Genomic DNA, 13,570 nt, shown 5'->3' with positions numbered 1-13,570 from the left:
CCCGGTAGGCGGGGCTTGCAGTGAGCCGAGATCGCGCCACTGCACTCTAGACTGGTGACAGAGCAACACTCCATTAAAAAAAAAAAAAAAAAATAGCTTAATGGAGGTCACGCTTTTTCCTGTGGTTATCTTAAAAGGGTTTTTGCTTTCTTCCTCAGTAAAAAACTTTAGGGAACCTCAAACTTTTGAAACCAAAGATATCTATGGCTAGGTTCCAATGGGGTGGACTATGGAAGTGAATCTCTCATAGAACAGCCCACTCCACACCCAGCAGCACACCAACTATTGACTGACAGTTATTGGATAAAGCATCCAGGAAAATACTTGATGGCAGCCTCACAGAATACTGAGCTCCCCACATATTATGAAAAGAACATCCAAATGTCTGTTCTCTACAGTAAGTAGTGGAGAAGTTTCTGAGAGAGAATTAGACAATCTATGTAAGCCTCCAGTTTGAGATGAGAAAAGTGGGGTGATCAGAAATCATGGGGAGATAGGGTTATCACAGAACATTCCAGAATAAAATATAAATGCGTAAGTCCATCAGGCATTTTTCATTTCAACAAAAGCCTGATCGGATAGGTGCTAACAAGTGAGAACCAGGCTTCTCCTCCCTATTGCTAGTTTTATGCCTGGGGGGTTTCACAATAAAGAGGGATGTGAAAATAAATTTCCCAGTCTACAAAAAGACGTTGATAAAATAGAACTAAACAAAGAAGTTAATAGGTGGAAGTGAATCCCATGTATACTATACATGTATGTACATATACAAACAAACACGTATAATATGTAATTCAGAGTATATATAATTATATTAAAACCCAAAGCCTTTAAACTGTTAAAATCATATACCAGTTATTATTAGAATACCTATTAGATAGAGTACTTTGTATACTTTTACATGTTTGATTTCATTTTGCTTTTTGCAGTTTTGTTATTTGATTCTTGTGAGCTAGTAAGCTCAGATATGATTAATATCATCTGACATCTGAAAATAATTAAACTCTGAAAGGTAGGAATGTTACTTAAAACTGAACATCTAATAAATTACAGTGGTGGAACTAGTGCATCACTTTCTGTACAGTACCATAAAATTGTTAGGTTCCATTAGGCATTTTAAGCCGTGGGTCAGACTGAGCCGCTGTTTTGGCTTTCAAAAGAGAAACCAGATCTTTCTCCAAATATAGTGCATTTAAAAAATCTTTTCCAAATATTATTGCAATCAAATTTAGAACTAAGATTATATTATTTGCCACCCTCCTTAACAAAAGAGAAATTATATCTTTTCCTATTAAGTCATAATCCTGTGGGAAGTAGTAATTATATTGCATATTATTTGCCCATATTGTTCAAGTTATTTGGGTTCTTCCCATTAAGGTTTCTTTTGAATGAAATTGTCATCAAAGGCATGGAGCCCAGCACACATGAAGTACCATGTCACTCTGCCCTTAACATCAGTCCTTCAAAGACTGGATGTTTATCAATGTACTAAAAATTAGAAAAGGAGAAGGAAATGGTAACTTGGTCCTAGAGTAACAAAAAATAGAGTCAGTGTTTATATTTTATTCACTTTAGTTAACAAATATGAAGAAATGTATCTGGAAAAATTACTATGTGTGATTTTATCATTCATGAAGAAAATGATGAATACTAATAATAATGTGATGATGATAACAACAGCTAAATTTGGAGTGTAAAAACTATGTCATGTACTATGCAAAAATTTTATGTGAATGATACAATTTAAATCTCAAAACCCCTATGAGGATTTATCCTTATTATCATCTTTTTATAGATAAATAAATTAGTCTTGAAGAAATTAAGCAACATTCTCAAGTGCCCCATAGTCTATTCTTACGGCCAAGATTTGAACTTTGATCTATGTGAAGTCAGACTCCAACCCCTTAACTGATAAAAATTAATTGTTACATATCCATTTTCACAAATTACTACTTAAAAGTATTTCTTTATTTTTTCTCAATTTTTAAAATATAACTCTCTAGTAGTTTAGTGTGTCATAAAAATGTATATTCAATTTAGTCTTTAGTAAAAAGTGGTAGCTGATATCTAAATTAAAGAAGCAATGTCTGTTGAATTCTTCGTAAGTGTGAACTAGTCTTTCAGTTTATGTTTATGTTTATATCTCAACTTAAGAGAATAATTCTGATTACTATCCTGTGATAGGAAAAAAATGCTCTGAAAACTAAATAACTTTACGAAAAGCCTCATATTAGAGACTTAAAGTACGTAAGTTTTGAATATGTGAGAAAACATTATTAAATACCTTAAATTTAATTAGGTCCAAATTGTAAACTTCCTACAGTAACAGGCTTATTCATATACAAAGCCCTGTTATGGTTTGAATGTTCACTCCCAAACTCATGTTGAAATTTATTGCCCAATGTGGCAGTAATGAGAGTTAGATCCTTAAGAGATGAATGCATTATGAGGGCTCTGACTTCATGAGTGAATTAATCAATTCGTGGATCAATGGATTAATGGATTAATAGGTTATGAAAAGGGGACTGGTGGCTTTGTAAGAAAAACAGACCTGAGATAGCACATGAACAAGCTCAACCCTCTAACCATGAGATGCTCTGCACTGTCTCGAAGCACTATGTGATTCTCATCAGCAGGAAGGGCCTCACCAGAGGCAGCCCCTCTGCCTTGAACATCTCACCCTCTATAACTGTAAGAAATCAATTTTTTCTTTATACATTATCCAGCTCAGTTATTCTGTTACAAGCAACAACAACAACAGAGATTAAAGCAAGCACTTACAAACGAAAGAACTACACATTAGTCCCTGGAGTTTTGAAATAAGACCATTAAAAATCTGACAACACTAAACAGAAAACAAACCCTAGGCCTGAAAAGGGCAAATCCAGTGCCTGTCAACAAAAATGATTCAGAAATTCTGAAACTCTGGCATAATGAGGGAGCAGGTGAATCTCTGGAGAATCCAAATCCTGAATTATTTTTAGCTCAAAACCACCACCCAGAATTCTATTCAGAGTCTGCTGGGTGGGCATTCTCAAAGACGAAACACAGATACACTCTCTATCTAGTGGCTGGAGCAAATGTGTGCATGTGCGTGTGTGTGTGTGTGTGTGTGTGTGTGTGTAGCTATTGATCCATAACATTAAAACATTTCAAAGACATTCATCTGAATGTTTTCAGTTGTGTAAGCCTATCTTCCCTAATACTGTTTTCAATATATCATTCTGATAAGAAGAACAATTAATTTCAAGTCTCTCTTACAAACATTTTTCATCTTAACTTACCTATAATTTTTTAAAGGCATTAAAATGTCTTACCTTTTAAAAATGCCATTTTGTTTTTATTTTCTAGGGAAAGTTTGCCTCATTTACATTGAGTAAGAAAGGTTGCAGCTAAACCTATACTTTCTTGCATTCAAATGATAATAAGCAATGGTATGTTTTTATCTAAATATGAATTGATTGAGAAGAAAAATACATTTCCTGCCAATCTCAGCAAGCTTTGTGAGACTTGCAGGGGGTCGGGCTATTTCTTGTGGCCATCTGTGGACTCCTGTGATGTGTTGTGAACAGTAAATTACATTCACATTGACACTGTTATACCTTCATAAAGCATCTTCCATTCTATGACTGGCACTGAAATTAATTTAAAAGTGTAAGTAACTGTCTGCTTTCTAAAATATATCATTTTAAACACACCAAAACTGCTATGGCTTCTGTTATTCATATTGTAACAGAATCTTATTTTAAACTTTTGGAGAATGGCAATTTTATTTGAATCGCATTAACTCTGTACCTAATGAAACAAGGGAAAACTCTAACAGAATTATTTACTCCTTTAGTAGAAAATGGCGATTGATATAAACAGTACTTATTTAAAGCATTGCAAGTTAAATATTTATGAGTAGCTTATGAAAATCAGAATTTTTATGATAATTTTGTCTTTTATATACATGATAAGATAGAAAGATGCACTTACCTTTCCGAATTCTCTAAACATTTCTTAATTCTAAGTTAATCAGAATATCCTGGCCTATAGACATTTTGTGAAGTACAAATGAATGTTTACTATTATACTATTTTCTTCTGTAAAGTATACATCTCCAAAAAGACTACATTTTTATGATTTTAGATAATGTACTATAAACAATCTCTCAGTAAATGTGTAATGACCTAGAAAATAGCTTCTGATTTTGAAGACACTTTTAATATTTGAATAATTTTGAAGCAAAATTTCAAAATGAAATTTGTATTGGAATCAAAAGACTGCCAAAAGCTTTCACATAATTACGTATAGAAAATATTACTTTCCAAACACAAAATAATTCTTACTGGTATTTCTTGAAAACACACCTTCCTCTAGACAGTTTGTTACATGGTTGATTTCTCTTGCAACAGAATCTCTTGGACAATGTATATAATCAAAAATTAAATAAATAAATAAAACATTCCATAAATGTGAGCCTTTTTTTCTATACTGTTTTGAAAGGACATTTCTGGGAGCTTTGTACTTGTAAAGCTATAGTAATATTTACTTAGAATAGTGTTGTTCTGAAGAAAACTGATGGAGCACATATATCTTTGTTCCCAATGGGAGGCTGACTGATCTTACATGGTGACGAGAATGCTGTCAGACTTCGATGTGCAGCAGAAAGATGACCAGAGAGGGGAGGGGCAGGAGCAGATAGTCTGGCAAATGAACTGGCCTCACCTGCCACAATGAGCGCGCAGCTGTATGAACTGAATTTACATAAATCTTGTTCTTTATGTATCCTAACAGCATATTTGTGCTTAGTAGTTTATCAATTTAGTCAACTGATTTCACTAACTCTTCCACAGTCACCTCCCCACTGCTCTTTTATTTGTTTACTTTGTTTTGTTTCTAATTTTTGTGATAACATCTTTATTGCTTAATGATCTGGTTTCATTACAGTTAAAAGGGAAATGACAGAAATGAAAATAATCTAGTTTTATTTGGAAGCTAATAAATATTTATCTATACTTGATACAATGACATGTAAAACTTGAAATGCTGGCACTCCAGATAGCCTCAATCTTTTCTTACTGTGACTGAAAATAATTACAAAAATATGGAATGTGTATGCAAAAAATAGATGTTAATAAAATTTCCACTTGCATTGTTTTCTTTTCAACTTTTAATGAGTAGTGACCATGCATGAACTCAAAATTATAAAAGGACTAACTTTTACCAGCAGGTTAAAAGACAGAATTGTATTCCATTAATTGGTAATTAGGTACTTGCCAGAAACGTTGCAGTTATCAATACTTATGATGGCTGAGACTAGCCATACACTCACTGCTGGAAAATACATTGATATTAGGAAAATTTGATGAAAAGTTTTTGCCTTTGAAATTAATCACCAGGATTATGGGATTTTCTATAGGAAACTTGAGTCTAGTGCAAATCTCAACTCCAATAGTCTTTCTTCAGCTTTATAACCAATCTCTATTTCTAGAGATTCCATTCCTAAGGAGTATCTTACACTCTGGTCTTTCTTCACATAACTTACGTTATTTTTTTTTTCTCATGTAAACACTCTCATAGTCACATGCAGCAGCTGCAGAGTCAGAATCTACTCCACCATCAAAATCTTTATTTGTAACCCCTTCCCTCCCCCACCATTCTGCTCACTAGTTCTTATTTTCACCTCAGTTTTTCAGTTTATTATTCATATTCTACAATTTGGGGATCTTATGGAGAATTTGCATACATATTCTCCTCCATTTTGTCATCGTTTATTACTCCAACAGGGCTTTACTTTTCCTTCCAAACACCACTTTGGACTTCTCCACATGAATTGAGTAGGCCTATATTTCCTCTTCATTTATTTTGTGTATCAGTAAGGGTTCAGGAAGAGAAACAGAATTGTTAAGGTTTATAACATACGTATGTGTGCTTGTGTACATACATATATACATATACATAAATAGATGATAGATAGGGAGACATATAGATGATAAAGTGAGAGAGAGAAAGAGAGACTGACTTACCATACGAAATTGACTTAAGTGATTGTAGTGTCTGTCTAAGCAAGATCAAACCCTATGGACCAAAGATCATAGACAGGATGGAACATACGGGCATTAGATAAAGCTATTGTTCACAGTATTCAAGAAGCGATCAGGAGCAGGATGGAGCTCCATGGACACAGGCAGAAGCTGTTGTACCTTAGTGACATCTGCAAAATTCTTCGTAGGAACACTGAAATTAGTGCTTAACTGAATGACTAGGACTGTAACCTCACCAAATTGACATACCAAAGGAAAGTCAGTTTCTGTAAAGATACCTATTGATTGTTTTCGTAAAGGTTTAATATAATATACTTGTGAGGTCATTTGGAACTGGAGATTTCATTTTAAATTTCCATTAAATTACAAATCTGTTTTATTTAAATAATATGTAGGAATATTAATATTTTATTTGTATCTCTTTGTGAAGTTCTATGAATTTTTGATTTTCAAGGAATTGCACTATATTGAAGTGAATTTTTTTAATGGTATAATTCATACAGTAGTATGTATGGCATTGAGGCTAATTTAATGGTATAATTTATATATTATTTTGTATGGTACAAGTTTTCAAATATTCTTGCACTCACTTTATAATGTCTGTGGGAGCTTTAGTGCTGCTGTTTCTTTGTTTCTCTCCCTCACTCTCTCTCTGTGTCTCTATTTCTCCACTTGTTCATTCTATCTAGTTGTTTATCTTTTTATTGTTATTTTTATAGAAGCACCTTATGATGTCATTTTTCTCACTTTGTAAATTATCTATTATTACTTTTCTAGATGCTTTTTAACACCTATTTCCTTACTTCTGTATACTATGTATTCATTTTGCTCTTAAATTTCTGACTTCTGAAGAAGCAGCTTAAGTTCTTGATCAAAAACTTTCTGTTTTTTTCCTAATATAAGCATTTAAATCCTTATTTTTTTTTCACATTGCCTTAGTTGCTTTTCATGAATTTTGATATCTTGTGATTTTATTTTCTTACAGTGGTATTTTCTTATTTTCTTGGCAACTTACTCTATTTGGGGGCTATTTAGAAATGTATTTCTTATTTCTTCACTATGATGAGTCATTCCAGGTATTATTTTGTTATTGTTTTCTAATTTAATTCCATTTTTATCATAGAACATGCTCTGCATGATTTCAAACATTTTATGTTTTAGGATTTATGTCCCAGAATGTAGTCAGTCATACTTAAAGTTTTGTGTGTACTTGAAAATAGCATGTATTCTGCAGTATTTCAACGTGTATCAGTATGTATACACATTTGTAGTACTATAAATGGTAACCCAATTAAGCTACTACGGAGTTCTAATGAAAGCTCCAAATCCATCTGATATTTTACCTACTTATTCTATCAATTTCTTTTTTCTTTTTTTCTTTCTTTCTTTCTTTTTTTTTTTTTTTTTTTTTTTTTGACAGAGTCTTACTCTGTTACCTAAGCTGGAATGCAGTGGCGCGATCTCGGCTCACTGCAACCTCTGCCTCCCGGGTTGAAATGATTCTCCTGCCTCAGCCTCCCAAGTAGATGGCATTACAGGCACATGTCACCACACCCAGCTAATTTTTGTATTTTTAGTAGAGACTGGGGTTTCAACATGTTGGCCAGGCTGTTCTCAGACTCCTGACCCGAGGTGATCTACCTGCCCCGGTCTCCCAAAGTGCTGGGATTACAGGCGTGAGCCACTGCACCAAGCCTTATTCTATCAATTATTACAAGAAGTGTTAACATCTTGAACTATGATTATATATTCATCAATTTAAGCATATACATTTGATTTTGTTAAGTCTTCCTGCAGAAGTCTCTTTATAATATTAAATGTCCTAGTTGATCATTGTTTTAAAATTTACTTTTTAATATTAATGTTTTTCACTTAATGTTTTTCATAATCAGGCTTTACATTCTGTATCTTTTTGTTACATAATCCTATTGATTTCATTCTATTTAATGTAGTATGCCTGTAAATAGCATATAAACATGCCTTTCTTTTTTATCCAATCTGAAAATTTCTGCTTTCTTAATCGACTGTTTAGGCCACTTATATTTAACATAGTTATTAATTGAGTTTAAATCTAAAATTTGACTAGCTATTTTTATTCTTTTTTTCGTTGGCTACCTTGGTCCCCACCTTTAATCCTAATTTTTAATTTTTTATCATATTTTATTTTTGTTTTGCCTCCAATTCACTTTTCAATCCAAATTTTATGCCACAGTGTTTAATTTGGAACAATGCAGTCTATGAGAATTTTCTGCAATTAAAGAATGGCTTATATCTGTGCTGTCCAATAAAAGTTGCTAAAAGCCACATTTGATGAATGATCATTTAAAATGTGATGTGTGACTGAGGAACTGAATTTTTAAGATTTCTATTATATTAATTTACTTTAAATTATAATAGCCACATATGACTAATGGCAGCTGCATTGGACAGCACATATCCAGAGGTACAATATGTATTCCTAACTTAAAACAACTGTCTAACAGTATGCTTTCATTTTCTTCCTTTTTTGTTCATGTTATCATTTTACATTTTACCTCTACAAATGTAATGAACTCCAAAATGTATTCCTATATTTTACTTTCTCTAATTAATTTTTATTTAAATAAATTAAGAAATGAGAAAAATGTGATATGTACCTGCCTATTTACCATCACTGGAGCTTTTTGTATTTTTGATAACTTAGATTTGAAATTTAGATTCATCTGGTATCATTTCCCTTCAGCCTGAAAAACTGCGGTAATATTTTACTTAATGTAGATCTTTCAGCATTCATTTATCTGAAAATATATTCATTTTATCTTCAAATTTGAGTGACATTTTAACTGGGTTTATATTTCTCAATTTAGTTGTCTTTTTTCTGCTATTATCACATTTATTTATTTAGTTAGTTAGTTAGTTAGTTAGTTAGTTATTTTTAGAGATGGAGTCTTGCTCTGCCACCCAGGCTGGAGTCCAATTGACATGAGCATAGCTCATTGCAGCCTAGAACTCCTGGGCTCAAGCCATCCTCCTCCCTCAGCCTCCCAAGTACCTGGGTCTACAAGTGTGTGCCATAATGTAGGCTAATTTTTATTTATTTATTTAGAAACAGGGTCTTGTTATGTTGTCCCGTCCAGGCTTGTCTGACTCCTGGTCTCTAGTGATCTTTCTATCTCAGCCTTCGAAGTAGCTGATATTACAGGTGTACTGTTGATTTTTGTCTCTCATTGCTGTTGATAAAACGTTAATCAACATTCTTGTTGCTCCCTCTTTAAAATGCTCCAGCTCTCAGATTATTTTAAGACTTTCTCTTTAGCCACACTATTATGTGCACAGTAGTAATTTTCTCTCTTTTGTTATATTACTTTCAATTTATTGAGCTTCTAAGATTTGTGGGTGGAAATTTTACATCCAAATTTAAAAAGAAGTTTGGCTATTATTTCCTCAAATAGTTTTTCTTCCCCAATATCTCTCTCTTTCCTACTAGGACTCCAGTTATAACTTTAAAATGTTTCCATAGAACAGTGATGCATTTTTATTTATTTCAGGCATATTTATATATGGGCTTCAATTTTGATAGTTTCCATTGCCCTGTCCTATGTTTATTAATTTTGAACAAACTGCTTTTAAGTCTATTAAGTAAATTTTTATTTTCTCTTGCTTTCAAATTTTTGAATTGCCCTCAAATTCTTTGTTTTATCACCCTCTGTTTCTTCTCTTTTGTGGTCCTATTTATCGCTTCATATGTCCTTCTTTTACAAGAAATCTTCAAGTTGTTGGCCAGGTTGTTTAACAGTAACTCTGACGAATGCTACTTCAGTATGCCTGGAAGTGGAAATTACAATGTGGATATTTTTAATGAGCAAAAAAACTGACTTTTAATTTTCAAGTGAGTCTTATGTACTCCCCCACATATTTAGACATATATGTGTGTGTGTGCACGTGTGCCTATATATACTTACATACTTCATATATATGTGTGTGTATATATATATGTGTATATGTGTGTGTATACATATACGTATATATACACACACATATATATGTGAAGAGAGAGAGAATATGTATACACACATACCATATTTAGCAAGTTTTTAAGTGCTTTAAGTGTTAAGTTGTGCATGAGAGAAAAGAGCAGGGAATTCAAATAAAAATAATGTGAACTTAATATAATTATTGGTAATTTTAGATTTTGTTTCTATTTACTGTTGAATTTTAGGTAAAAATTCAGAATATCTTAGAATAGCTCATCAAATTTCCAGTCAATGATATAACCCAGTCCCATCCCACAGAACATGATACACTAATTGTTTACATATTATAATTATTTGATATATTTAGTGAGAAGCATTATTTACCAATTTTATTTAATGTCTTATTGTATATTGTATAAATAATTCTATCAGTATATTCCTGTTTAAAAATGATTTTTGTAAGGCTTCACTAAGTTGAAATTTCCAGACAAAGAAAAACTTGTACTATCCCTTTTTCCCTTAAACTAAATCGAGTAATTCCTAATGCGTTAGTGGTCTACATTTCCACTGAGGATAATTGACAGACACTGATGTCTCCCCTTTTAAGAAACTGTCAAAGAGTATCCTAAGAGGCTCTAGGGAATATGGTAAGTCATTGCTAATGATGTTTATATGTCTAAATATCACCTAGCAATGTAACACTATCCCATTAACAAAATTGTTTCTAAAATTACCAACAACATTATTCCAATAAATGTAATCTTGTTATTTCATTATGAAAGTAGTATTTTGTATTTCTTTATAAACATTAATATAAAATGTTTTTTTCTTTCTTTAAGCCATTCATTTGTTCTACATAAGCTGAGAAAATATTCCCAAGGATAAATATAATTTGTGCTAAAGAATCTACCAGAGCACTTGAGGACAATTTATAAGCTAATCTTTATTTTTTCCTTTACGTAAGAAAGAAAAATTTAAATTAAAGCATTTTATAATTCTCAAGTTTAAAAATATATTTGAAAGCTTCAATTCAGACATATGTACTTAATACATTAAATTTTTAACTACATATAGGTAAAACATCTATGTAATAGAATATTTATATATATATAATGTAAAGTCCATCTGAAATTACTCAGCTTGTTACAAAGTCAGATGTTTAGTAGTTATTGTTGTAAGAATAAGCTTGATAGTATGAGCACAGACTAGACTCAAAGATAGATTCATTTATAAAAATAGATTTGAGTCTTTATTTTGTGCTAGAAAATGAAAAACAAATAGGTATTAGCAACCAATAGTAGGAAAGACACATAATCTACCACTGTCATTGAAAATGAGCTTAAGTTTACACCCTAATTTTTAGGATAAGAAGGCCACAAACTGACAATAGTCAAGGTGCACTAAGAATGATGGTAAATAATCTGAGTAGAGAAAATGCTTGGACCACATATGTAACCAGATTCGTACTACATCATATGTAATTTCTACTAGGCTTCATTCTGGACTTCTTATATGCAAGGTAGTTTTATTTGTACACGTAAGTTTTTATCGAAGTCACTACACATTAATTATTTACATTTAGGAAAGACAAATCACCCAAAGGTCACAGTTAGCTGGCACAGACCTAGTAGGGACAATATAAATACTTGGTAAATGAAAGTTGAGTAAATGACTTGTTAACTAAATGTGCTATGGGATAATATAATGATGGACTAATATTTTAAATGGCAAAGATAATTTAATTTAAAAATAAATGTAAGTAATGTAAAATTATTTATTATATATTATATATCTTATTATATAATGATTTTTATATTATATGGTGTTATATATAATTATTACATATTATTTATGAAAATGTATTCCTTTAAACATTAACTGAGCTTGACAAAAAGCAAACTGAATTGCTGAAATCTGAAATACAGAATGAAGCGGAAATTCCAATGTCAATAGACATGCAAAAGGCATGCCCATGGCTCGGGGACTGTGAAAGATGGAAAGCTAAACTGGAGGGTCACAGGAACCCACAAACGTCAAGACTATCAATGAAAGTATAAATAAGAAAAGAATCATCACAAAATTAGATGGTAATTGAACTTGGTGTCATAAATTTTACACTGGTAAGTTGAGGAGAAGAAACATCCTCCACTAAAAATTCAAAATTATAACCAAGACTTCATGTTGGATTGCTGTCTGAAGGTCTAAAAAAATTCAGGTAGATAATTTGATTTTAAGAGTTAATGGATTTAAAAGGACTTCCAAGATTTTGGGTAAAGACATTCAAATCTTCTACAAAACAGTTTCACCTCCTACAAAATCCTAAGAAAGAAGTGCCCATAATGGAAGATTACAAAACAAGAGAAATTAGTGTACATAACCAAGAGTAAACAGAAATATTAACAGCAGAATCAGCTTCTTCTATTCTTGGGTCCGCCTTCTTTTCAGGCCTCAAAGTCCCCTATAGAAACCTAGAAGATAGAGAAAGAGAGTATAAAGAAAGTAAAACTTCTTAATTATCTTTGCTCAAATGTGCCTTACCTCTATGTATTTTGCTGCCATTCTATTAATGATTTGTGTTGTCATTTTACTCATTTAAAAAGTGGTGGTGGAGGAAAGCCTATTGGGCTGGTGAATATAATCTCTGACTTCACAAAGATTTATATTGTGATGAATATACGCTATGGAAAAGGCACTTCAAATTCCTGGAGTTATGCCAGCCATCTCTATCTCATTGACAAAAATGCTGGAGAAGAAACAGGAATACATGTGCAACTCATTATCACTTAGCAAATGCTACTTAAAATGTATGTTTATGAAAATATTAATGAGACTCAATATCTCTGTCCATTAGTGGCTTTTTCTCTCATAAACATTTAAAAAATTAATGATTATTATATTATCACAGGAATGTTGTGAAGAGTAAATAAATTGACACATACAAAATATTTAGTCTAGTACTGGTTCATGGTGAGAAATACATATCTTTGTACCATTATTATTATGATCTTTGAGACTCAGTGTGTTTTCTGGGCTAGTATTTAGAAGACAAATAGGACTGAGGATGTGAAATGAAGGCACAGCTTGCCTTATACAGGGTAGCCCATCAATTCCTCTATTGAAACAAGAGCCCTCTGTCTAATTCCCTTTTCTGTGACCTTTTTGGCATCTAAGCCTTCAAAATATGATTAAAAAGTCCATCACATGTGAAATATTGTAAGATAAGTTGCCCCCGAGTAAGGCCAGAAGAATGTTTCTCTAAAAGGCTTAGACCAGATACAAAAATATAAATAATTGTTTCACTTGTCGTAAGTAGTGACATGAAATCTCACAGATTTTTACTCTAGGTAAGAGGAAGTGTTACTATATTAATCTAATAAGAGAATTATTAGCATTACAGACATTTGACATTCATTTCCTTAAAAAAATAGCACATAGTTAAATTTAACTAAAGAATTTATTCAGCATTCTGCTAAGACCAGCTGTCACACAATGCCTGGCAATGTTGCAAACTCCTATTTGCATGCACATTCACAGATAGTAGGAATCCCTCCACTTTTTATAATGGATGTTGCATTTTTAGTGAAACAT

At 32.2% G+C, this 13,570-nt stretch overlaps 1 long non-coding RNA gene across 1 annotated transcript in view; it reads left to right on the top strand.

Annotated features, from left to right (window-relative positions):
* Positions 1 to 3,397: 3,397 nt before the first annotated feature.
* The window catches only part of LOC108585144, a 31,345-nt gene continuing 21,172 nt past the window's right edge, over positions 3,398 to 13,570 (top strand). The window contains exon 1 of the long non-coding RNA XR_001901157.3: positions 3,398 to 3,654. This is a non-coding gene — a long non-coding RNA (uncharacterized LOC108585144). The remainder of the gene's footprint in view (positions 3,655 to 13,570) is intronic.

Source organism: Papio anubis, chromosome 4, assembly GCF_008728515.1.
Source record: "Papio anubis isolate 15944 chromosome 4, Panubis1.0, whole genome shotgun sequence".
Taxonomy (NCBI): Eukaryota; Metazoa; Chordata; class Mammalia; order Primates; family Cercopithecidae; genus Papio; species Papio anubis.
The sequence above is the reverse complement of the archived record's forward strand: the minus strand, read 5'-3'. Positions and strand labels throughout refer to the sequence as shown.